This window comes from Nipponia nippon, unplaced genomic scaffold (genome assembly GCF_047370975.1).
Source record: "Nipponia nippon isolate SJK-2023a ecotype South Korea unplaced genomic scaffold, ASM4737097v1 scaffold_3, whole genome shotgun sequence".
In the NCBI taxonomy this organism is placed as follows: domain Eukaryota; kingdom Metazoa; phylum Chordata; class Aves; order Pelecaniformes; family Threskiornithidae; genus Nipponia; species Nipponia nippon.
The window spans coordinates 29,221,935-29,246,410 of NW_028262347.1; the positions used below are offsets into that span (position 1 = coordinate 29,221,935).

The window sequence follows — 24,476 nt, forward strand, 5'->3', positions numbered from 1 at the left end:
TAAAGCTTTCAGGACCTGACAGCAACCTTAGATTTCCCAATGCACATGCCATGGTTCTGATTCTGCCTTTGCATGTTAGGAAGAAATCATTTCTCTCTTGAGCCTCAGATGGAGCCAGGTTAAAGATTCAATGGCACAAGAGGAACATGAACTCAGTGCAGAATTGCCGTATTCAATACAGCCATATTGCTGTCCCTGCTAGTTCCCATCCCCTGATGCCATGGGGCGGGATGGAGCTGGGGGACCGCAGCAGAGCCAGCATGCAGTGGGACCAGGTGTGCAGTCAGCAGTGCTGTCATTGCCCCATGGTGGAACTGCTTTGCTGCTCCAACAGTCTGCCTAAGGAGCTGCCAGCTCTGCTCATGCGTATCAGCTGTGTCCTCCGGTTCAAAAGACTGTGCAGGAAGGGGAGGGTTAGGTAGGAGGCACGGCACTGTGACACAGCTTCAGATGTGAGATTTTTGCCTCTTAGTGCAAGGCTGTCTCTGTGTTCGAAAAGAACCATAAACTCCTTCCTAGCCAGACAGCCATGAAAATATGAACGTGTGTAGGTATGTATAAACACAGATGAATTAGCCTTGACATTCAGAGCTCCTTAATTCAGGGGTGTCCTTGCTTGCAAGCATTTTGAGCCAGAAAAGCCAGCCCTGATAACTTTATTTGCTCGCCATTTAGTAATTATATATTTCAGTCACCCAAAGATGTTCAAATGCTGGAAACTGGAAAGAAGTATCAGACATTTTTATAAATACAGTGACTGATTCCATGATTTATTCATGAGGTTATAAGGTACTGTTGGGTTTAGCAATCACTCCATAAATAGGGCAATAAAAGCACAGACCAACACCTTTCACTTACCCTAGTAAGTAACTTCATGGTCAGATTTGTATGGTATACTGAGCAGAAAGCCATTTTCTATCAGATAATGAAAATATTTAGAAAACCTCTAGAGCAGTGAGGGCTATAGAACTCCTAAAACTGTAATTGTTTTACGCCATTATTAGAAATGAAAATATTGGGAAATTATTGAAGTTTCCCAGTAAATAGGGTATTACACCAAATAACCCTCAGGCTGCTAAGAAAAGCCTTTTTGAATTGCATGAAAAAGAGAGTAGTTACTTTTTCATCTATCTTCTTCTACCGCATAACAATAACTATACGTATAACAATATCCTTGTTGTCATAATTCTTGTTTTATAAGCAAAGCAGCTATCATTCAGAGTACAGTATATTTTATATAATTCAAAATCAGAAAAAAAGTTAAAATAAGTTTTAACAAAAGTAATTGTGTAAGGCTCACCAAATGCAACCACACATACTCTGCAATAACTCTTTAGCATATCAACTCAACTCTAAAAAAGTTAAAGACAAATGATAACATTCATTATTTAAAAAAAAATAAACTATTTGCATTCACTTAAAAGCTGGGCCTGTTCTAAGCTGATATGCAGTGTGTTGGAGAAATATCTTTTCTCTGAGATGAGACCTGGGTCTAAATCTTTCTCCTCCACATGGAAAAGGGAGCAAGGTGCACGAGATGTGTGGCTCTGATTTTGAAGAGTTTGTGTGGACTTTGCTTGATCAACATCTCCAAGGAAAACCTGGGGAGGCTTGAGTGACAGCAACAGTTATGCTGGCTAATATAATCCCACCAAACTGCTTTAAATCACTTACATTCACTACACATTACAAACCTATAAAGAACCAGATTTTATCCTGTAACCAAAAGTACAACAGAAACTCTAGATCTCAAAGAACCCAAAAAAGCCTGAAGGAAATCAGAAAAGTATATTAACGTGACCAAAATGTTCTTAAATTAAGTGAAAACCAAGCTTCTGCATTTCTATACTGTACTCCAGTCTCCTAAAAATATATACTCAGAAAGTCTGCGAAACCTTTCTTAACAGATTCAGCTCAATGACTAAATGTAATATTCATGTCACATAATGGAAGCTGTCCAACATTATTAAAAACAAATACACTTTGTAATAATTTATTTTACCAGTGCATTAGGTCACATAGCTTGTTTTTCAGGCAGTATTTCTGTATATTTTTGAAATGTTGTCTTAAAGTTAAATTACTTATAAAGGATGAGTAAATGGCATTAAAATAATTGGTAGATTCACCAGAAGGTACGTTAATGACTGCAAATCCTGTTTAGGTGGTGTGGTTTAGTTAAGCCCAGGCAACAAGGCAGAGTTAGGCCTGGTAAGTCCCACCTGGTAAGTCATCACAGCCCCCACAAGATTTGGCTTCCCAAGGACAACTGGACTGGCTTTTGAATACAGGAGGGAATTATTTAGTCTGCATTTCCTTACTTTATTTTTGGGGGAATGGAAGCAGTGATCCCACCTGCATTTAAAGCAATGATAGTGGGACAATACCAACATCAGTTGTCTCATACCGTGTATGTCTGAGGAGCAAGAGGTTTTCCCTGAGAACACCAGCTTGGCTAGGTGAAGCCAGGTAGGTTTCTAGTTGCAACTAGCCAAGGTACTTTAATGGCTGTAAAATATTCTCAGTGATGAGATCCAGTGTGATTCCAGGGCTAAGGGATAATCCTAACAAAAGAACAAAGTGGGTGTAAGTTGGTGGTTCTCAAACTGTCTCCAAGGACTAAACTTGCCCTTGGCCATCTTGGGCAGCAGGCTTATATGAATAAACTCTGCAAAACATTTTTTCTTTTTAAAATGTGGCACTTCAAGATCTGTGCCTGCTAGAACGGCTCCTTCTCCCAAATAAATAAACCAGCAGTTAAGTTCATGCTCAGCTACCGCCTTCCAAATCTTTCTTCCAGTAATAATAAGAAATTTTTCATATGCCAAACACCTTCCTAATTCTCAGACAAATCATTAGCAATGTGAACTGTTTTACAACAGGTAAAACTAAGGAGGTTACACATGATTAGCCTCAAACCACAAAGGCAGCCTGTGTTTGAGCAGAATATAGAGCTGAGCTAAATAAAATAATTGCCGGTCCTGCTACCTGACTGCCTTCAGAAGCCAGTCAGCTCTGTGCCGGGATGGGAGAAAGTTACCATTTAAACTGTATGTTCAGACATATTTATATACTTTATATTGTTATGCCAAAGTAGTTCAGTCAGCTTTTAGGAGCCTATTTGGGAATTTTTCCACTATCGTTGGCCGCATCTGCACTTCCTGTTTTTATGGACAATTCGTTTCAGGAAGTGCTGAGGCCACAAAAATTACACAAATTCATCAAAATAAACCAAACCCGACCAAACCTATGTTTTTCATGTAAAACCGAAGCACAATCTCATGACTTTGCAGAAAAAGCTTGAACTTTGTGAAATTTCAAGAATTGTTTTCAGCCTTTTTCAGCACCTCACCATTTCCTTTGTTTCTCAGCTACAAAGTTTGGTGCTGAACTTGCTCAGTTTAAAAGAGCAGATTAAAAGGGGGGAAAGATAAGGTTATTATGCACAGTGAAAAAGAAACTCACTGCTCTGCACGAGCTTTTTCCATCAGTCAAAAAAATATAACTACTAATGGCTCCTTTACAGCAAATTAATTTGCACAAGGACTTTGAGAAGTAAAATATAGTTGCCCTGTCTACAGTTGCAGTATACATAACTCACATAAAATAATCTATTCCTTTATTAGTAGCCTGATGCAACTTCCATGAGAATGTCAAAGCTGTGCTTTGTTAATGTAGTTGGGTTTTCTTTCTGAAATAGATTTAGAAAGAGTCAAAGATTTCTTTCCTTGTCTGATCACATCTGTAATGTTACAACGTTCTCAATGCGCTCACATCTCAGGAGTAAACTGTTCTGATGGGTTTTTTTCAAGGCAACCAACAAAAATCATCATTCTTTTGGCTACTTGCTAACCTTTTAACTGCTGCCCCAACTACGTGCTCACCAGTATCTTTCTCATAAAACTTCTGTAAGAATCACAGAATTGCTGAAAAAATTATTTTTACAGTGCAATAGAACTGCTAAGGTTTTGCCTCGTTTTTGATTAATTTCATGCCTGACTCAGTCAGAGATTAGGCCCTGACACAGGTTATAATTAAATATTGAAATCATGAAGTGCAAGAATGTTTAATTTTTAAAATATGAGTTTTAATTTACCTCATACAGAGAATAGCTCTGGTCACCTGCAGAGATGCATTACACACTACATTGCCTAATGTAGGATGCCTGAATAAGGCTGAGCATACAGTTAAAGTAAACTAATGCAATTTACTGAACAGCAGTCAAATATTTATCCAGTTGATGAAGCAGACTTTATGTGAAACTCAGACAATAATTAAAGAGAAGCCTTGCTTAAAACATGCTTATTCCAGTTTTCACAAATATGTTATACCAAAGCAGCATCTTCCTTTTCTCAAATATTGATGTTCTCGTAACACATTATACAGTGAGCTTGTCCTTGGCATTCTCTTGACTATTTAATGAATACATTTCCTGGCATTTGCCTTATCTTTGTTATGTTGTTCTTTGGAGAGCTAAAACTATTAGTTAGCCCTTGACAGAAAAACATCAGAGCAAGCTGGTAAAAGGTCTTACAGTATCAGAGTTATTAACATGGTATTTGATTAAACCATAGAAAGATGGGGAATAGATACTACAGAATATGTCCCCTGTACTTAGACTTTCATGGCCTTTGGTGTTTTTCATAGAACTTTCACATTTGTTTTTGTCATTTTATCTGAGCAATAGTCTGAATAGTCACAGGCTGAATACTAATCCTATGATTATTTTGTAGTGCTGTATCTCTATCATTCCAAATAGAATTGAATATGTCAGATATTTCCAGTTCTTCAGAATAAATATTTTTGCTTCAAGTTTCAGTTTTAATAGTAAAAAAAAAATTTAAATTCTTTTATACCAATAACCTGAAATATGTGTTGAAGAGATACGTTTTATATAATATAGAACAAAAGGTAAACAGTTAGCATACAGACATTTATAAAACTGTAAATGGTCTCAATTTTTAATTTATAACATTGAAGTTTGTGTACTGCATAATTTACAAGCATTATTAAATCTTCACATTTCAAAGCACTATTAAAATCAGGAAGCCTGAGTAGTTGTTCATCAGAAACAGCTAATACTGACCACAGTAACTGAGGAGATAAGAGTTTGACCTTATCTACATTCCCAAAAACAGATGGAAGCATATTCCCATAATAATCTACTGACCAGTAGGCAGCGAAGAATATATACTCATTGGCTATGAACAGTCGTTAGGAAATCCCCAAATTTTTCAGTAATACAAAGCTGATGAAACATTGATGTCCATCACCTTCAAAATGCACCCTATTTCAAAATGTACCCTACAACTGACAGTTCACTTAATCCAAACACTACTATTTTTTTGTAACACAGCTGGATAATTCAACATAAATGACTGCATGAGGTTTCTCCTACACTGAAGTAGCATTTTTGCTTTGAAAGTTTTTTTAACTTTGATAATGTCATACATACAAACAGCCCCTGCATCAGGAAGGCTAGTGTTGCCTTTTTAAGAAGTCGGGATTATCGTATCTAGATCAGAAGAGCAATAAAGACAAATGCCAACAACACCAAGTTAGCACATCAGAAAAGCTCTTGAGCAAGAGCCTAACTGGCATAAACTACCATAACTACTTCAGCAGAGCTGTGCCAGTATACATCAGCTGGGATTCTGGCCTGATATTTAGAAGCTGCATCCAGCCACACTTCATTTTCAGCTGCAGCCTCCAACCCAAACCAGCTGCATCTGCAAGCAGCTAAGAGGCTGCCTTGCACACTCTGTATCATCTAGACTATTTCTGTTCTTGAATGTGCAGTATCACCTCAGTCCTTGCCATGCTTAAAGCCAATATACCACAAACAGTTACAGATTTAAGTACAATGCCGCTGTTCTTACATGCCCTAGGGGTCAGGAAATTTTAGAGGATTTCTGCCTGCGCAAGCTCTGTAAAGTCAGAAAATTAATGCTTATTAACACTAGGACATTACAGCAACTAGTATGAGCTGCAGAGGGTTTGGCATTGTATTCTGCCATTCTTTTTGCAGTATTCATGTCATTACTCAAAACATGTAGGAAAATGACAAATTACAAAGTTTAACTGAGACACTACTCACCAGTAAAGTCATCCGGGAATTATCAGCTAGTATTTTTTGTAGGGTAAGGCAATAATCCCACCTAGCTTGTTTTCTCTCACCTAAATGAGGGAGGTTGCTGTCAGCCCATCTTTCTACCTGCCTTTTCACTGATGATTGAGGAATTAAGAAAAGGCAGGTGGTTTAATTTTAAATCAGACATTAACAAACTCAGTCCTATTCACCAGCTGTATTACTGTTCATGTGATTACATAAAGAACGTCCTTGCTAACACAGCTACAACACATAGGAAGAACTGAAGCACCAGAAGCTCAAGCAGGACTACTAGTGCTGTCATACTGTATTGGATTTTGTGGTGATTTTTGCAATCTGCTGTTGAGGTCGATTTGTACAGGATCTTCAGGTTTGTTATACCATGACTTAAGGTTGGATCCAACCATCAGAGTTCTAGGATTTAAATACTAACGTAATGTCACAAAGGTTTGTCTTTATTACACTGTTTTTGTTGTTTTTTTTTTTTCTTTTTGAAAGCAAGAGCCCAATTAAGCAATAAAAGCATTGATTAAACTATGAAATATGGCAGCAAATTTAAAACTATTTTGGCTACGGTATTTTATAAGTAACCATGTTTGAACAGTTTTAAATGCTTTTCAGTACAGTTGGGTTTGTGTTCTTCTCCCCAAAAGGTTTCGGAGCTAGTAAAAATATTTGAGTAACTATTGTGCACCACCAAACAGAAAAAAAACTGACCTTTTAACTGTAAGTAAAATAGGATCAGATTATAGGACATCTATCATTTTTTGAGGATCACTTTGGTTTGTCCGCAAACATTGTTGAATGTCTATAAACTCTGGGTCCTATTCAGAGCCAGTTCTGTGGTGATTCACATTAGATGACATTACACTGATTTTGTTCTGTTCAGCTTAACATAATAAAACTTTTTAAAGGATATAGGAATTTTATCTCTAAAGCTCACGTTTTTACACTTTTATACCTCCTTTGTGTCTATGCAACACTGACTTATTCTTCTTCTATTTATACCTATTTGCTCCACAGATCTAAATGAGTCTAATTTGCACCTCATGCTTTACTGGCTTTCACATCATCTTAGTTATAATCCTCACACTTTTGTTTATCAAGATCTGAGATTGTATGTCAGGGAAGCTGTCACAAGATTGATTCTGTGTTGTCGAAATGAAAAAAAAAAAATGCTTGAAGGGCTTAATACTGTGGCCCTTAATTGCAAGACTAATTGTACTTAATGGATCCACTCATGGGGGCTGTAGGAGTGGGTCTGAACAGATTATGTATTGCCCCCTAGAAACCTCTATTTGCTTGGCATGTGCCCACGAAGAGTAAGGCTGCTTCACATGCCAGAGCAGATGCCACTAATACAGAGGGCCGTGAGTTTAGCCTGCCAGAAAGGATTCATTTTCACATTGAACTGTTCGCTGCAGCAAGATACATGCGTACACACTGGCTTGTGACTGTTACAGCCCCATGCTATTTTACAGTGCATAGAATCTGTAATGGAAGAAATCATTCCACAATAAAAATTATTTAAGATGGCCTTACTTAGTCTGTATGCATCATAGGGCGTCAAATTATTTTACATGGTGCATAATGACCAGCTATTGATGTTCTCCACTCAGGCTTACCAAGTGAATGGAAAACTTCACCTATGCAAAAGGAAGGTTCATCATGCCATACTGTACAGTATCTTGCCTTGATGGCTACTACTGAAGATTAAATAACAGCTAATGGCTACTTAGACTAATTCCAATGTTCTTACAAGTATTTCTTCTGTACCTCTAGGCATATTTATGCAGATACATATGTGTGTATACGTACAAATCTGTACATGTAAGTACTAGTGTTGGGATCACATTACCATAGTGTAAATGTTTGTTTTATCTGAAATGTCACCTCAGTACTAGGATCCTTTTGATAATTGCAATGAACCATCATCTCACTATTCTGATACGTAATACTTTTTAATAAATAAATAAATAAATAAATAAATAAATAAAGCTTTAGAAGACTTCACATTTCCTTCAAAGACCGATTTTTTTTTTTTTTTTGATGGGAGATGTGGCTCCTAAAGGAAGTCCCACTCATGTAGTCTAATTTGGAGGCTATCTTCTTGATGCTTTGGAAGAAAATATCCCCTCCACCCCCAAGCCATTCTTAATGCTGTTAGATCAATTAGCTAGATTGGTTTTCCTATTTGTATATACATCTGTGTACGTGTAGACACAAACACTTTTTTTCATTTGAAATGTAAAAATAATGCCAAATTCTTGTTTGAAGTTGTTAGATGACAATTGCTTGTAGAACTATAACCTTACTTATGCAAATCACTGGAGTTCATGGTAGGTCTGACATTTACAGAATTAATGAACTAAATAATTAAGTGACCTGGTAAGCGAATTGGTAAACCAGAACTATTAATCTTTTAATGAATTCTTTACTATCACTTAAATAATAATTTTTTTGCATAATTTTAAAGGATTACAGTAAAGAAACATTAGAATAGAAAATCCATTATGTAAAGGAACGTTGCTTTTATAAATCTGTCATTACGTCTCTTTTTATTGAATTCATTTCTATTCAAGGTTTAGAAAAGTGGCAATTCCTGCACTGGTGACTAGCAGTCCCCAACATTTTAGTGGCAAGATTTTTTTCTTGCTAAGACAAAAAGTCTAGGATCATTTACTGCTTCAGACAAACCACTGCCTAAAGTGAGTAATTAGCATACAACTGTAATTTAAGAAATCCCCTATTTGATGGTGTGCATCACACATGTTTCAGATTTTCAAAGCACTAGTAAGTTAACTAGGCACAGTAAATGATGTTTCTGAACCAGTTCCTCTCATAGATAAATTTTCTTTTTTCCACATGTTGCTGGCTTTCACCTTTCTACCAGCTTTGAACCACAACTCTTACTTTTTCATGTTAGAGTATCCTGAACTCAAATACTGTCTTAAACTCTAATATACCAGTATTCTTCATTTCCTATCCTGATTGGTATGTAAATTTGTCTTTCCCCATCTTCCTCTCTATCAATGTCCCCAGTGGAATTAAACATATCAGAGTGGAAATTTGGAAGTACCATATGCTTCTGTAGGTACCATTTCTCCCGTTCAGGAAACAATTGCTGTACAGACTTGAAGTACACATTCTTTTCTACTATATCTAGATGTCCATATGTACCAGAGATAGCATACAGTACAATACATGTGCATTTTTTTTTGCTACATAATCTGATTTGGCATGACGGCCAAAGATTTCAAGGACTTGTGAAAAAATCTTCAACATTTCTTCCCTTTTTAATATTGCAGCCACTGAAAGTAGCCAGATAAAAACAACAGCATGGATCCAAAATTATTAAAACAACATTTCAAGTCATTTTTACAAAATTAATACTTATATTGAATTTTCAATGTCTCCTTTGAAAGATGCTACACAGTGTCACTTGTCTCAAGGTTACAAAACATTTCAAGTTGATATTGAAATGTCAGTGATAAAAGTAATAATGGAAATAATTAAATTAGCGTCTGACTAGGATCTTTCTTTTGAAAAATTATCTCCATGACGTACAAAAAAGCAGAAGAGCTATCTGTTGTGAAGGCAAAAATATCACTTGGTGGCTCAAGAAAGAAAGAATGGGGTTCTACACCATTTCACTGGCACATGCCAGATACTCAAGCATCTTTCATTGCAATCCAGCAAGTGGATCCTGTCCATACAACACCCCTGTGAGCTTTCTGAGCAACACGAAACCACTTATCTGTAACATAATGCAAAACTTTAAGTTTTGATCTTACAAGTGTTTCTAATGATGTTTCCTCCGTGAGTACAAAAGAATGCACTGAAGATTGGGCATGGCTGATGTTTACTCTATCCAGGTTTAGTTTTTATAAATAGATCCACTTAAATGACAGTAAATAAAAAGGGCAAGGCTACATGAATATCCTACTGTTACAGGTGTGCTTGGGGAACAAAATCCTAAAAATGAAACCCCACAACCAGCAGAGCCTTACTATTTGAAGTGAGTTCAACTTACATTCAGGAAACTGGTGAAACTTCATGAACAGAAAATCTAATTCTGCTGACCTATGCTGCACCCACACAGTGGGGCTTTTGCAGTTCATTATGCAGACACAGCAACTGCAGCAGGCAGTAACACCCACAAAAAAATTTCTGAAATTACAGAGTACTATTCTGTCCCACAGAACACTATCATTAGGTAAAAAAGCTGTAAGAAAGCAAGAAGCAAAACACAGGCAGCATGCTGTTCTGCAGGTTCAGTCACTAACTGTAGCTGGTCAAAAATTTTCTACTAAAGAAGACAAAACATTTAAAAAGCACGTAAACTTAAGTTTTCAATATATTTCATTGTGAAGAGTGATGGGAAGTGTGCAGACAGAATCAGTGGGGCATGGTAGAATAAGTTCAGTTCACATGAGTATTTGGTATACAGGTGTGCACATGTGTGGTTCATTAACTCCTCTGAACTAACACCCGTGCAGAAACTTACCCTGTGTTAAATATCAGACAAGCAATTCAACTTTCCAAGTCAAATAGCATATCTAGAAAAAAAATATCTATCATACAGGAAGGGTCTTCTAGTCTGCAGATGATAATGTGATATAAAGATACCCAAGGGCTAGAGGATTCAAGGGTTGGAGGAAATAGGAAACCAAATGGAAGGAACTAAGGAGTTGTGTGAACGGTGGAACTAAGACAGATTGGTTTCAAAACAAATTGTGTTGGCTGACATTTTTTACTTAATTATATTAAGGGTGCAGTGTAAGCCAAGCCTAGATATCAAATAAACCATAGGGGAGAAAATAGCAAAAAGACCTAACCACAGCAAAAATGTAAAAGTCAAGATATGATCGCCAACAGAAAATAAAAAATACATGGGACAGAGAAACCTAACTGAAGATTGGATTGTTTGATTTGTAATACAGTGCAAACTTCAGTTTTATAGAAGCCCTTAATTTTTAGAAGTTCTTGCCCTCTTCCCCACAACTTAAATGTTGATTCTCTGATGTCTAATACAAATGAAGTTTAACACTGCAACTGCTCCTCGAGTAGAGGAATTACCAGTATCTGTCTAAAGTATTTTGATGAAGTTGGTAGGCATTTACAGATATGCACTGAAATAGTTCAGTAGGTTTTAAAGTTCCTAGATCTCCCATACACATACCATGAACATCTACAATGTGAACAGACTCTTTAGAAAACAAGATAAAAACTATAACAAAAGAAGCTAGCATAAGCTAGAACAGTGGAATCAAGACTTGGCAGAGGAATTATCCTTGGAGATTTAAAAATGCACGGGTATATATCAAAAGGCTAATTTAAAAAAATAGAATTTAATTTTGACCCTGAAATCGAGGAAGAAATGGAAAGCCATAAAAATTTTGTTTACATCCCATTTAAGCTGTGGATGAAATTACTTCTCCAAGTACAAAGAAACTGGGTGAGGGCGTAGTGGAAATGCTGAGTAATTTATTTGAAAAATGTTCTAGATGTCATCTAACAGTTTTTATGTTATCCAGCTAATGCTGGTAATTGCACTTTATCTCTCTAGCAGCCTCTGCAGGAGGTTCCCAGCCATAGCAATCACAACAGCCTTCAGCTTTTTTACAAAACAGAATATTAGGCCATAAAGGTAAATATGCAATGAAATTAAAGCATATATGAGTAAAAACAAATAGCAGAGCGACCAAGGCAAGCATAATTTGTTAGAAAGACACTGAAATAATCTTTTTGAGCTCATTATTTTAAGAGCAAAGATAAATTAACTCCAAAATAGTATCAGTTTAATGTGCACTGGCAGAACCCAATCGTCAGCTCTTTGGATTGGCCACAGACAGCGTATGGGAGGGTTCCCCGGGCTGCCGGTGCCTTCAAACAGAAGCTCTTCAGACTAGCAGCGTGGGAATACTCCCTTTGAAGAGCTGAGTGATATGCAAAAGATATAAAAACAGATATAAATGCTAATAATTAAAAACTAAATGAATAATACCCAATGCAGAATTTTTAAGAAGGCTGAGAAGGCTTTGGCATTCAGAGGCAGTGCCAGCCAGCTGTAATAATCATCTTTAAACACTCCGAGAAAGAAGGAAGACATTATTAGCATTATGAAAACAAAGCAAGTACCCCCATGGATAAAAGTGTGTTTCTACAGTAAAAGCTTCTGTAGTAAAGCTTCTGTAGTAAACTGAAATGGTTATACAGTTGAATCTCTCTGCTCTGAATGAGCAAAGCAACATTACATTTATTGGTCTGAAGAGACCCTGCTAGAAACATACGGCCTTTTATCTGAGCCTACCCAGAGCAATAAACTTTGAAATACTGTAGTTTTGTTTGTTACTTTATGGGCAACAGAGTATTAGAAGTAAACATTTTTAGCACTGTACTTTTATAAAATGGAAAACATTCAACCTCCTTTGGAACCACCTAGGTAAAGTTTTGCTTTCATTTGACAGCACATGCTCCTCAGAAGAAAACCTTTGCTTAAATTAATTTGAAATAGCAAAACCAAAATTAAACAGCTGAAATAATTTATTTTGAAACCTGTGAACTAAGCACACTTTGTGTGATCTCTGAGATAAGTTTGATTTATGAGTTGGTGGTGTAATTGTGTCAGGGATATCTACCCTGCAGCTTTTTGGCTGGTGTTCCTTATCCCACTTGCTCTTCCAGCATGTGTGAATACCAACAGCTTCTGCAGGCTGTCCGGTCTGTTTCCAGCCAACATGCAGCTCTGCCCACTGCTACAAACAGCCCAGGTAAATGTCCACTCCCTCGAACGTAACTCCCCCAAAATATTTTCAGACTACACGTTACCACTGCCACACACTTTTTGATTCTTTTTTCATATGTGATGGTGCATACATTATACCTCTTCCCTTGATGAAAACTAAAAGTTTCAGATGAAATATGAAGGTGGATAATAAAAGTAAAGACTGGCTGGTGTTTGAAAGCTCACGTTCTTTCTCCTTCAAATGCAAAGAAGTCCAATAAACCAAGAACAAAATAAAGAATAAAGAAAGGTGACTGGTGGATGACTGATGTTGTCCAGGCTATCCATTACAATGGAAGCAGAATCCAATATCAAAATACCACTATCATGAAGACTGGAAAAAAAAGCTAACCTATGCACTGGGAAATCTAATAGTAGGTAGATATTTGAGCTGTTCTTTCTCTAAAAAGGGAAACAAGCACGGCCATCAGAAAAACCCAAACCCCAGTTTGCCCAAAGGCCGTGAATTTTAGTGAGACTTAAAATATGAATTGAGATCCAAAACCACAGTTGTAATATAGGCCTGCTGGTCTGATAGAGAGATAACACATACAGCATCCAGGGAATAAAACCTGCCTTTATAGACACATATAGTGAAATAAAAAAAAAAAAAAAAAACACAGACCAAAAATACATTGAACTCCAAAACTTCCAAAGAACCGTGGGTGTGTTTTTGTGTTGATTCTATCCTTGCCAATAAAACAATCATGTCACAGAAGCAGCAGAAAGAAGCACAACTGTGTCATGTTTTCTTAAATTATCTAGGGATTGCATGACCGGGAAATCGCTAAGAAAATCACACCATAGAGGATCGATGGCTGCAGCACAAATGTCACAGCATTAATAACTTCTTGCTGAAAGCTGAGAACCTTGCACTGTGGCTGAAGTGTAACACGGTGGTGGAAACCCCCTGGTCTGCAGAGTCCTTCCTCCAGCCAGAGGATGGCACATTTGGGTGCTCAGCTAGTGAAGCGGAGAGGATGGAGACAGGAGACAGAAAGTGACCTCTCAGCCCCTCTTTCCAAAGCTTAATTCCCAAGCTCGTATTTTGCTTTCTGACCTTAATACTACTGGGAAGAGAGAGAATGTGTGCCACATCCTGATCTCCAGCCCAAGCTGCTGTGATCAGGATAGAGCACCAGTGTCTGCAATGTAGGTAAATATTTCTGCTTTGTGGTATTTCCTGAGCACTAGTACTGCAGCCTCTTGCCACTGATGTACAGCCCTCCCTCGTGCTGTTACATGAAAAAAAAATAGTGGAAATGTTCTCATTTTTGGGGCCTACTGAGATGAGATGTTTTAGTAAAAGATTGCCAGGAATAAGGAAAGTCTGGGGAGCAGCAGTGCTGGGAAGCAGCTGTGGTGGCAGTGGTTGCCATACCACAGAGCAAATACACACCAGGAAGAAAACTGAACCATTGTATCTTGCCATTGATCTCAGAAATATGAACCTCTATCTTTCATTTGAAAAAAATTCATTTTTAAATTGATAAAATGCATGAGAACTCACTGCCATGAAAAATACAGCTTGCCAGATCAGCAGACCCCAGACAGCACTCTACCAACAGGATAGCGTGAGATTTTCTTTTCTTTTCCAGCAGCAGAGGACACACATGGATATTTCTATATTGCCTAAAGTATAAGGGGAACAGAGCTCTCCTCACTTACACTGTGCCTTCCAACCCCACTGAGACCCGCCAGGTCAACCAGCCTCTGAAGGCTGAGCTAGGACTGCGCTTGGACCACATGGGAAGGCAGAGGTATGTGTGCTAGGCTGCAGCTGTGGACCTGGGCACCTAGCAGGGCATCTTTCATCTGTCCAGAAGCTATTGATAACACATGAGATCACAGAGCCAGAAAAAAGCCGTTGGCATTAATTGTAAACGTACAAGACATAATTCCACTAGTCAAGGAGCAAGAAGATGATCTGAATTGCACACTCAATATTCAAGACTTCACAGATCCACTAAGGAGCCATTTCACCAGCCAGAGGAGAGCGGCATAGTAATATACCTCTCATTGCCTGGCCGTGCTGCACAATCCAAAAACACTCCCTTGCCTACTTAGGACAGGTTTATGGTTCCTGTACACTACCAGAGCAGTGCCAAGGGACCCCGGTGGAGTCTGTGCCTTATTTAAGTTTGCTGTGGCTGTAAGATGATATCCTTTGCAAAAACTCAGCCTTCTCCTTGCTCGTTCAGTAAAGCCAGATCCATATTTCCATCATTTCAATAGTATAAGGCCATTATTATTACAGGCACTTATTTTATTTTGGGGTTCAGAAAAATTCATTTTAGTCAGCATTGTGAATATCTAACGTACTTTCACAAATGAGAATCCATAGTCATGAAACCTAGACCTGGCTGCAGAAAGCTTGCCTAATATTTATAATGATTATAGGAAATTCCATGTATCTTATATAGTATTTTCTTGTTTATTTCCCAGATCTCCAGAGAATTTTCTGAACTGCCTTGGAGGACTGGAAGAGGTCTCTGAAGAATTTCCAATGCTTTAGAAGGCCCAAGGCAGCATTTCCAATGCCAGAAGGTGAATGAAAGGCTGTATTAGCCTGTAAGCTTGCCTGTGATGACTAATGGCAGTATTGTGAGATGAAAAAATAGTGTACAAGACAAGGCTCAGATGAAACAGATTCTGACTTATCTGGCAGGTCTAAATAATTTAAAAGCACAAAGCATAGCTAGCCTGCTAGAATGAGTAAAGCACATCCTGCTGTGAATGATGAGACCTACGTTTTATCAGTTTAACATTTTGGACTACAAGGAGAGAGATTGGGGGGTTCAGTGGACTACAAGGACAGTAAATTAATACTTGCTCATAGCAGCAAGAAATAGCAACAGTTCTGGAGAACACAAGAGATGTGGGACATCAGTGATTATTTCTATCACAGTGCTCTCCTGAAACCCTGACCAAGGCTGAAGTCCTACTCACCCAAATGGCAGCGTCCCTGATGGTTTCCTTTCAACAAATGCAGTGTGAGACAGGCAGAAGTGTATCGACAGTCCTGGGATATACAGGCTGGCATGAGAGATGCTGGGATATGGGATGAGGATCAGGCTACAAATGTAAGACCATCCTGTTCACTTTCTGCTGTTTTAGTATTTTTCCTCATTATCTTTCCCAAAACCTTCAGAACCTATAAATTCTGGCATTCCTTCAGCATAAAGAGCAGAGGATATTTTTAAGCCTCTCCTCCCCCATGCCAGTACCTCCCAGCTCCTTTAGTCTCTCCCAAGCAAGAACAGCCATGTGCCTCCCTTCTAAACCTCGTTTTTTGCCTTGAGTCTACCTGCCGGACATCAGACTCCCTGCTCCATGGCTAACTCTTCTGGACAGCCCAGAAATGGGTAGTACTGTCTTTGAAGCTTTCCATGCTGCCTTTACCCCACCAGTCCAGCCCAGCTCTCACAGAAATGGGGTATACTGGTCATTGGGCACTCTCTGCAGGTCACCAGTGATGTCATTTCTCGGGAAGGTATAGTGAAGTCCACCCATGGTGCTTTACTTACAAGCTGATTTTGATCATTAATGATGCTAGGCACATAAGGGTTTTTAACTAAAATAACGTACAGAGCAAAGTTAGTATATTCTGTAGATAGTCCTCACCTCCTGGAAACCTCTAAGACAATGTCAAATAAAGGAATACCCACTCCTAAACTTAAACTAAATATGAAATTCTCTATACTTAAAGTTTCATCTGTGGTTTGATGCATATGTGTTTTACTGAGCTGTAACACATAAATATTTTTATAGAATCATTACCTGAGGAACGTATTCCTCCCTTTGTGGTTCAAAACTCCCTTAGAAAAAAATACAACTTTTGCCTGTTAAAGAAAAAATAAGGGATTTTTTAGGATTTAGTGAACAGTTCACAAAACTCCTTTGATGTAGTTAAGATATTTGTTTTCCAAAGTGAAGCAGTACATGAAGTAGCATGTGCCAGTTATTTTTTAATTTTTAAATCCAATTAATTGTTCTAGTTACAGTACCACTAATTTTTATCTAGCTGATTAACTAGAGAATAATCCAAATACATTTCAAATTATAAATCTTTCATGATTTGGGAGATTTTATACAAATGTACATTTGACAGTGCTAATTTAAAGCAAATATCAAGCTTGATTAAACATTCCCAAGATAAGAAGGATAAACGATTGAATTATTTTATAGATTTAACTACCATTGATATGATGTTATAAACAGAAATATTTTGATGTTCATCATTAATTTTTAAAAATAATTCTTTGGGAAACAGCCAAGAAGGACTGGAGAAGTAGGTCAGAATGTACGCACAAAACATTTGTATTCTTTACTATATAAACACTAATTTATTTATTGAAATAATACACTGTTAATTATTTATTAAAGAAATTATAATTTTGCTGAGCTTCCCTCTGAAAGAAAAAAATCATTAAAATGTGGCTAATGCAATAGCCAAGGCTATGATTGTTTCACATCTCTGCCTCCCAACTGTTTGCCAAGTATTTATTCACAAATCACTATCCGTTGAAACATAATCTGCATCAGAGCATCTCCAGCAAGAAAGTGAATTACAAAGTGTTTTAGCAAGCTTTAAGTACTTTAAAAATATTCAGGATTTCCCATCACATTTTCTGTCCCCATATGTAGAAGACTATAGCAGGAGAAAAACTCTCTAGGGAATCTGTTTTCTGGAATTGTTGCTAAGGAAGGTAAATTTCACAATACCACTGGCTATTTCCCCAAATCCAGGCTTTTAAAAATGCAGATTACCAAACTCTATTAAGTAATACGGGAAAGGGAGGGAAGAGACGCTTCGTGAGAAGTGACATTGCACATATAGAGGCTTTTTTTCTGTTGTCTTTTTTTTTCTTTTTTTTTTCTTTTTTTTTTCGTTTTAAACCAAGTAACGTGACTGATTCACCAAAAGTATTTAGAACTCTTCTGAGCACAATCAGTCCTCCAACCATAAATTAGATAGACTTCATGCAAACGCTCAGGTAAACAGAGAAAGTAGAAGCATGAAAACACCTATTACCAATAAAAATGAGCACATGTTCCCAGCTGGAGAGTGAGTGGAACCATAGTCAACAACACAGAAATATGCACCAGCACGTTATCCTCCAAGGCAGTGCTGTAAATGAGGCAGTGTCCAGGGATGGCTTGCCTATACTAATCTCAGTTGGCCTCTCTAGTTAATACATTTAAACAAAAACATGGATTTTCTGCAATCTATTACTATGCTTGATTAATTTGGGCAGCAGGGTAGATGATAACCATTTTTCTCTTATTTTCCATATGATGCACTTAAAATGAACATATTTTTCTAATGATGTAATTTCATTTTGTTTCATTAATTCTACTGAAAAACAAGCAATATTGTGTCCAGCTGGTGCATTAATAAATATAACATGAAATTGGTTAATGCAACACACATTTCTCTCAATATCAGTTAACTCTGTGTTACAGTGCAAAACAAAATTAAAGTATGATGGTTGTAGTTTACTTTTGCTTTTTCCAACAGTATGAACTGATTCGGGGGGAAGGAAAGCACGTTGCTTTTGTGTCAGACTTAGGGATATTCTTTCTTTCTTATTTTGGGGAGCCTGGTTACCTGCGTTTTACTAAACTTCATTGAACCACTTCGAAAGTGGCATTAAATCAAATTCTTTACTGAACTCCAGATAGATTAGACCTACTTGTCTAGGAAATCAGTTATCTTATTAAAGAAACAGATAAAGTTAGTTAGGCAAGACATCCCTTTGGAAAGTCCACGTTGCACTTTATGTGTTATCCCTTGTTCATTAATTTTTCTTTTGAGACTTTCCCTATAGCCTTGTGTAATACTGCAATTGGACTAATGGGCCTCCAGTGTTTAAGCTACCCTACATCCCACTATCATCTAAAATATAAGGGCTCTATTTGCTGATCCCTGTCATGAACCTGCTCACTCCGCTTGACAGATGTGCTCAGATCACTGTCACTGTACCTGTACTTTCTTGCACTAACTTATTTGGGTGGTTTTGGGATAGAGATGCTGAGGCCTATGTGAAATACCTGCATTGGGCTTTTAGCCTTACTTTCAGCCTGGATATTCTAATTTCCAGCCTGTCCTCACCTCCCATAGCACTTCTGTCCTTACAGAAAACAAGACATTTAATTTAAATTTGATGCCACACCTGAACCATTTTATTCTTGATCCCCAATTCATTACACTGTGGTTGAGCTTCTCCTTCTCTGTTCTCTTTTATATTTATACATACATGGCTTGGGAAAAAATAATTTTATGCTGTTTTTTTTAATTTACAAGGTCTAATTCAGCTTGACTTTTGGCACTTATCTGTACTTCTCTATTTCCTGGCCTCTCAGACATAGAATACTCCCTGTCCCTTTAGGCTATCTGCTTATTTCTCCTGCCCTTTCAGAAGTGGTTATTTATCCAGTCAGCTCTGAAGCCCTTCCCTACAAGATTTTCCCCTTGATTAAGATGCAAGCTCCAGACAGTTTTCACACCTTTGATTTAAAGAGATTTCACGCCTTCTCCACATTAAAATCCCTAAGCTCTTTAATCCAGTTGACCTCATTAACTAGTTTCCTTAATTTTTCAAAGTTTATCCTTTTGAAATTGAGATCCTTACAAGCTTGGATGCAGCTGTGCTGGTGGGAGTGGCGGCTGCATCGTGGTGCGGCTGTTGCACCAGCATGTGAGTTGGTGCCCATGCCTCACTGAGTGGTGCTAATGGGGAAGGATGCAGCCCTCCACACCCCCCAAGCTACTTCTCTTCCAGTTAATTAAACTGAATAAATTGGTGATCATTTGATAGTAGGTTATTTTCTACCAGGTCTTTCTTTATGCCCCCACTGCAAAAACCCAAGATGCAACTGAATAATTTGTTGCTTGGATGGAGGAGGACCCTGTCAGTATTACTGATACTTCTAGCATTCTGTATTACCTTGTTCATGATTGTAACTGCTTTTATTTGGTTGTTCTGCAAAGCCAGGTTTTACACTATGCTTTAAAGGAAAGTTCAAGCAATTCTGTAGTTAACAATTGCTGTACAATCAGGAAAATTTCTTCCTTACCTGTGACAGAAGTTCGTTGTCTTATGACCCAAGACACTGAGGGTTTGTATTAGAAGGCTGTTCAAAGTGGAAGTTGTCCCAAAAATAATGTAATATTGGGTGAATATTACTGGTGATTTGTCATTCTGCTTACTAATACTGAGAAAGTACATTATCTCCTTAAGAACTGATTGCTAACAAGATTCTTAAGTCTAGAGGTACACAGATAGAAACTAACATCATAAAACTAGAAGATGGAGAAGGGTTGTTATTGCACCTAGGTCTTCCTAAGAATAGAGAATGAGTCATTCTTGCACATTTTGTCACATTCTATACTTTCTAAACCTACATGTTGCAAGCAGAAGGACCTTTGTTATTTCTCTTGGGAGGCTACTGCACACCTTAAAAGGTCTCAGCAAGTACAAGATTTTCACTGGCCTTTAACAATATTTTTCCTTTCTTAACTTAGTCTCACCCTTTCAACCAGTGGCAAGAAAACACAACCTAAGCACTCATGGCTACGTAGTAGCAGTAATAGTAGAAAGACATCGCCTCTCAGACTTCCCTTCCCCATTGCTAGCTTTTAAATGGCTCAGCCACTGTGTGTATGTGTTTGCTGGATCAGACTCGGGAAGCCAGAGTGTACACCATCCATTAACTGTCAGGCTTCCCTATGTTAGATACCAGCCCCAAGGGAATAACTAAAACACAGCAGAGCGAACCTAACAGCAAAATGAAATGCGCTTGTGCACTTGCCTGTGATGATGGGCATCCAGTTCAGTGGGTATAGGCCTGTGTCGCAAAGAACAGGGTAGTGGCATGTTGTCTTTTATGTGGGGCAAGCAAACAAGAACATTTAGATGTTGGTGCTGCTCTGATTCTGTGAAGTATAGTGAAAGATAAAAGTACACAAGGCAGAGCATGTGTCTCCTAGGCACAGTCATGCTGTGGAGAGAAGTAATTTATCCCTGCTGGGTACATCCATCATAATCCAGAGCCTGGAAATATCTGTTATTAGAGTGCATTCATTCCAGAGCTTATACTATGTATATTTGCTATTTAAGTTGATTTGCTGCAATGCCGGTGTCAATTAGCTTCTGAGATCCCTGCGTATGATTCGGCTGGTAATGAGCATATTCACCTGTATAAAGTTAACAAACTAATACTGCAAATACAGGCAAGTGTGAAAGTTGTCTCTGTGCTTCATCATAGCTTAAAGTCTGAGCCAAAAGAAAGCAAGTTAGAAGAAAAATGGCTCCAAAATAGAGGTTAATACCTGTAACCCCTGAAAATCCAGAAGCTCACGTCATGAAGATTAAGATGAGGTGCATCCAGAATTTAGCTAATCTTACCTGTTGATGATTTACCAGAAATCACTAGTCTTTGGCAACTGAGTGTTTTTACTTGAGCACTCTGTGGGAAACAAACATGCTAATACTTACTTCTTAGTTATGAGTTACCTTTGCAGACAGGTAAATTCATTTTCTCTTTTATTTTTTTTAAGTATGTCTTCTTAAAAGTTTTTCAACATTGTCTCAAATAACTTCAGGGAAATAAAATAAAAAGACTGAAGACTGAAAACCAACATTTATGTTTTTAGACTCCCTTATTTCAGGAAACCAGTGTGGGATTAATTTAAAAAAAAACTCAGGAAATGTTAAGATTTTGAAGCAGAAGGAGAAAAAGATAACCCCTGCTCTCCATTAAAAAATAGACACAAATGAAAATTCCGTGTCCTTTTGCATGATGAAACATAAAAGTGAAGGGAAGCATTAAGTGCAAGTAGTGATGGAAAGAAACCAATTCACTTCAGAAATTCTGAAATTATAGGTGCCAATCAGGGCCAAAGCCTTCCCTCTGCATGTAGCAGCAAAGAGAAAGGTGACAGTGGCTTCAGACAGGGAAGTGCTGAGGAGGGAAATGCTGATTCTTGAGAGTGGCCATTCTTTGCAGCTCTGCATTTGCAGAGCTCAGGAGATGAGTGATCTGCAGAAAGGGGCCACTGTCAGCATAGGGAGTTACCAGGTGGGGATTTTTCTCCACAGCACTCTATCCTGTCTGCTCAATGGAGATGCTCAGAATATGTGAAAGACAAATTAATCATCATCATAATTATCCTTATTTCTTGGTTCCTGAGACTCAAAGTACAGACAATCATTTCAGATCCATTCTGGTCAGATGTTCAGACAAATGTCCAAATGACAGAAGTCTCCTACCAAAATGGTAATGTCCTGAGACATGCTGGTGTTTTCTTTTATGTACTTCCATGTAATGTATTTCTTTACTGCTGACTCTCAGTAGAGGAAATATTTGTAAAGCTAAGCTTTTGATAGCATGATTAATATTTTCAGGTTGACAGTGTAGAGGTAAGCATAACCAATAGTTAAATAAATGACTGAAGCTCCCATATACATGCAATATTCTACCACAGCTTTTAACTAATCATTAAATAAAACAGAGCTAGCACATTGCTGTGAGCAAAATAATCTTTCTAACATGACTCTTAAACAACTCAGTAAATCACTCTTCAGTAATTTCTTTATCTGACTGGCTCAGTATCCTTGATAGTTTCCCGATAGCCCTAAGAAATATTTGATCAGTGGGTTGCCTACGTGTATAATCTTTACTTATTTGCTACACTAGTTTATCTCATTTTTTCCTAACTGAAACCCCATTTTATTATTTCATTGTGAAACATTTTCTCCGCGCAAAGGGTGAATTTATTAGACAGCCCTCTGAAGGACTGAGTGTTCTGTGGTGATTACTTGACAAATTACACAAGAGAAATACTTTTGCCCAGTGCTGCATAGTGGATAAATAGCTGCACAGCACAGGAGCAGTCATGAACCCCTGTCTTTAAAATAAAAATATTGTTTACACTCCCCTTTACACAGTAAGGAGGAGGAGGAGGAGCTGGAGCGAGGGGTATGTGGGCTACAGCGTTGCACAGTTTGCAAGTCAGCATGGCTGAAGCCTTTTCGGAGACAGCAGGTTTTTAAAAGAATTGCCTAGATGCAAACAAAAGTCCCTTGTGGCTAAAATTCACAAATGTGTCCAAGCGGGTTAACTCTTTGAGTCATGTAAGATTTCCAGCCACTACAGATCAAACAAAAGGACAAGCCTGTGGCTTTGTGCACACAGAGTGCATTGGACTTTGCCCCTGCCACTTTCTAATGACAACACTCTAAGTCAACACCTTAGAGCAGCTACCCCAAGGCACATCTCCTACGTGGCAGAAGAAAGGTTAATGTTGCATATAGTAGTTTCTGCCTTCTGTCAGTACTTGGCAGTTTACTCTCACTAAAATTAAACAAAATCGGCATCCAATTAATGGTCTGAGTTTCAGATTGCCTCTGGTATTGCGCTTGTTTTAGAATTAAATGTAACTACACCATTAAATCTAATATATGGTTGATCTGTGGTTCAGAGGGAAATAGTTTGCTGGAAGATTGGTTAAGGGTGAGATTACTCTCGGAAAAAAAAAATAAGTTGCAGCATTTAGTTTATTCTTAAAAACACAATATCTTCTCGAAATGATTTGGAATTGTAAGTATAAAGTTGCACACACCGAATGCAAAGATTCTTAAAAAATGTATGGCTCCTAAAACTCAGAAGACCAGAATAAGGAAACATGGATATTATAGAACATTTTCCTGCACTTCTATGTCATTAAAAATAAACACTCCTAAAGTGCTATATTAGATTAGTGAAGTTAGAAAATTATTGAGGACCTGAATTCATGTTTTTGGATATATTCTTATACCAGATAGATGTACACTGGATGGTGCAAAATGTGCTGCAAGGGGAAATTAGTGTGCAAAATATACCTATAGTTTCAAGTAGAAAAACCTACATTTCTTCATTAATTACAGTGCTGCCACTGTGAAGTTATTAACAATAAATGTATTTGGTAGCTAAACATCCACAGGGTTATTTACTTTTTTTTAAAAAAATAGTATGGTCGCTTAGGATTCAGTTAGCGGAAAATGACTCATTTACATCAGTCAACAGACATGAAAAGGAGCTCCTGGACTAAGTGACTTAATCTATTATCTAAAATAGGGTAAAAACACAACCAAAAACTGAAAGGCAACTCTACTTCATTCTAATTTTAGTAATTTTATTTCTAAGATTCTTTTCTGATACATTGTGGTTCCAACCAAAGGAGAAATTAATGGTAATCCTGAGTTGTTATGAAAGGAACAACGCCCCAAATCAAGCTTCACTTTCCAAATGAAGTTGTGAGTCTCAGAACATCTTTCTTGAGGTCCCACTGGGTAGATTTCAAAATTGCCGTCATCTGAAGAACTCAACCCACAAAAAAAAAAAAACAAACAAACAGATCTAAGGGAAATCCACAAAATAAGACATGCTGCTTGCAGTGCTTTCATTTTTTTCCAGTTAACCCTAAATCTTGTGATATTTGTTCCTTTTTCTTGAAAGCTATGCTTCAGACATCATATTACATGTGTGTATAAATTTTCACTTTCAATTCCTTCTTTTCTTTGAAGAATAATTTGGAAA

The 24,476-nt window shown here is 37.7% G+C and overlaps 1 long non-coding RNA gene across 1 annotated transcript in view; it reads right to left on the reverse strand.

Moving 5' to 3' along the window:
• Nucleotides 1-6,169, reverse strand: part of LOC148054536 (uncharacterized) — a 24,136-nt gene extending 17,967 nt beyond the window's left edge. The window contains exon 1 of the long non-coding RNA XR_015707020.1: nucleotides 6,095-6,169. This is a non-coding gene — a long non-coding RNA (uncharacterized LOC148054536). The remainder of the gene's footprint in view (nucleotides 1-6,094) is intronic.
• Between the last annotated feature and the right edge of the window lie 18,307 nt (nucleotides 6,170-24,476).